Raw genomic sequence first — 2,852 nt, forward strand, 5'->3', positions numbered from 1 at the left:
TATGCTATCCATGAGACAAATACAAGATGTTATTTAAAAAAGGAACCGAGCCATCGCCACTGAGTTAATTCCGACTAGCAAACCCTACCTAGGGTTTCTGAGACTGTAAATCTTTACAAACAGCCAGCCTCATTTTTTCCCAAGGAGAGGCTGGTCGTTTTGAACCACCGACCGACCTTGTGGTTAGAAGCCTAACCTAAGCACAGAACAAAAATATTTTTTAAAAAATTTAAATATGATAGTAGAAATGGAACGACAATAGAAGAGTCAAATGATAAAGTAGAGGAAATCTTGAGTGAAATGTCAAGAAGATGAAAATCGGTAAGAAATGTGTTGTTGTTGTTGTTGCTGTTAAGTGCCATCCAGTCAGTTCCGATTCATAGTGATCTTGGATAGAGTTTTAGAGCAGTGACCGGTGGGTTTGAAGCACTGACTTGTGGTTAGCAATCCAGTGAAGACAAAAACGAGACAAATACAGAACAAGTCTGGGAGCTCTGTCTTAGCTCACTAGGCTTCAGTAACTGAAATACCACAAGTGGATGACTGTAAGACACAGAAATTACTTTTCTTACAGTTGAGGAGTCTTGAAGCAAAAATTCAGAATGTCAACTCTAGAAAAAGACTTCTTCGCTTTGTTGGCTCTTGGGGAAGGTCCTTGTCTTTTCAGTTTGTTTTCCGGTTCCGGGAGAAATGCCTTAGTATCTATCTTCCTCCATCTCTGATTGCCAGCTAGCTTGCTTAATCTTCTACATCTCAAAAGAGATTGACTCAGAATATCCCCTACATTAATCCTACCTCGTTAATACAAGGACAACTCATTCCTAAATGCGAATATATCCACAGACATAGAGGTTAGAATTCACAACCATGTTGGATTCACAACACATATTTTGGGGGGGATACACTTCAATCCATAACAAGTTCCAAAGAGTTTCAGAAAGATAAAACAGAAAGGAGAAAATATTGCCAACTAATTCATGAAGATCCCCTTAAACAAAGGAAGTTGCAATATTGAAAGGAACCACAGAGTGTCAGCACAATAAATGAAAACAGACCCAAACCAAATCTCCTCATTGTGAAATTGTAGTAAAGACAAAGTGTCTCTCAGTTTCCAGAGATGAAAACCTGGTCATATTCAATTGACCCTTGAATGGCATGGGCTTAAACTATATGGGTCCACTGATACGGGAATTTATTCATTTTTTTAAAATCTCAACTCCACAACAATTAACAACAACATTTTGTTAATTCTCACAATATTTTGAACTTTTTCATAATACTGTTGTTGTTGTTTAGTGCTGTGGAGTCAGTGCCAACTCATGGGAAAACTGCAGAGGGACTCCAAGGGTTGGCTTCTTTGCGGAAGCAGAAAGCCTCATCATTTTCCTTGCGGAGCATCTGGTGGGATCGAACCACTGACTTTTTGGTTCACAGGTCAGTGCTTATCCTGTGGAGTCACAAAAAGAATAGGGTCCACAAACAATCAATTGTGAAAAAATATAGTTGTAAAATAAATAAGTTTTCAAACATCTAAAAATATATATCTTTTTAAGGAAGCTGCAAAAGAATGTGCCATGCCAAAATGAGAGAGTAAACATAGAAAGAAGAACATGGGATTCAGTAAAGAAAGAGATCAACTGAGTAGAAAGGTATATGGAATCCTCAAGAGAATGAGGAGGGAAGACTGGCTTAGAGTGCAGCCAGTGCAGATTGTAAAAGAGTGAATCCAAAGAGGGACAAGTTGAGTCATCACTGATATTCCTACCTCTGGCCTTTCTTTTTAACCTAAGAAAAGAAAACACGGACCATGTGTCCCTTTCTGATTCCTGTTCCTTTGTCTGTAACTTGTTTTTTCAACTGACAGAATCTTGTCTTTGTCTACTTAAATTTCACAAATTGACTTATGCTGATTGTGCAGAAATTATGGGGTTCTAGGTTGCCAGATAGTGTGGCACTGTGGGTTAATGCGCCAGACTGCAAAGCCATTTGAATTGCAAAGTTGGCAGTTCAAGCTCACCAGCTGCTCCTTGTAAACCCTATACAGGGTCACTATGGGTCGGAACTGACTCGATGGCACTTAACAACAACAACAAGTTGCCAGAGGAGTCCTGGTGTGCCACTGTGGGCTAATGCATCAGACTGCAAAGTTGTCTGAACTGCAAGGTCGGTGGTGCAAGCTCATCAGCTGCTCCTTGGAAATCCTATACAAGGTTGATATGAGTCAGAATTGACTCGACGACATGTAACAACAACAACAACAACAGGTTGCCAGAGCAGTTAGCAGCCCAGTTCATAATCCACTAAGCTACCACGGCTGCTAACCATAGGTCAGTTGTTCCATGGGAGAAAGATGAGGCTTTCTGCAAAACTGTGTGAATTGCAAGGTCGGCAGTTCAAGCTCAACAGCTGCTCCTCAGAAACCCTATAAAGGGTCACTATGATTTGGAACCAATTTGATGGCACTTAACAACAACTATGAATAGCAGAGAATCATTGTCAGATACAGGACTGGAAGGTAGGAAGGCACTCAGGATGCGACTGGGGAAAAAAATGCCTCCTCAAAGTAGAGTTGATCATAATGACATGAATAGAGTTAAGCTCGGGGGAGAAAAGCGCATAGAACCTACATTTGCTGATAGGCAACAACTTAAAATGAAGAGAAAGAGCTGTAAACATCCATTGAAAATTGGAACGTGGAATGTACGAAGTATGAATCTGGGAAAATTGGAAGTTGTCAAAAATGAAATGGAATGCATAAACATCAATATCTTAGGCATTAGTGAGCTGAAATGGACTGGTATTGGCCATTTTGAATCTGACAACCACATGGTTTACTATGCAGGGAATGACAA

Source organism: Chrysochloris asiatica, unplaced genomic scaffold, assembly GCF_000296735.1.
Source record: "Chrysochloris asiatica unplaced genomic scaffold, ChrAsi1.0 scaffold00005, whole genome shotgun sequence".
Lineage (NCBI taxonomy): Eukaryota > Metazoa > Chordata > Mammalia > Afrosoricida > Chrysochloridae > Chrysochloris > Chrysochloris asiatica.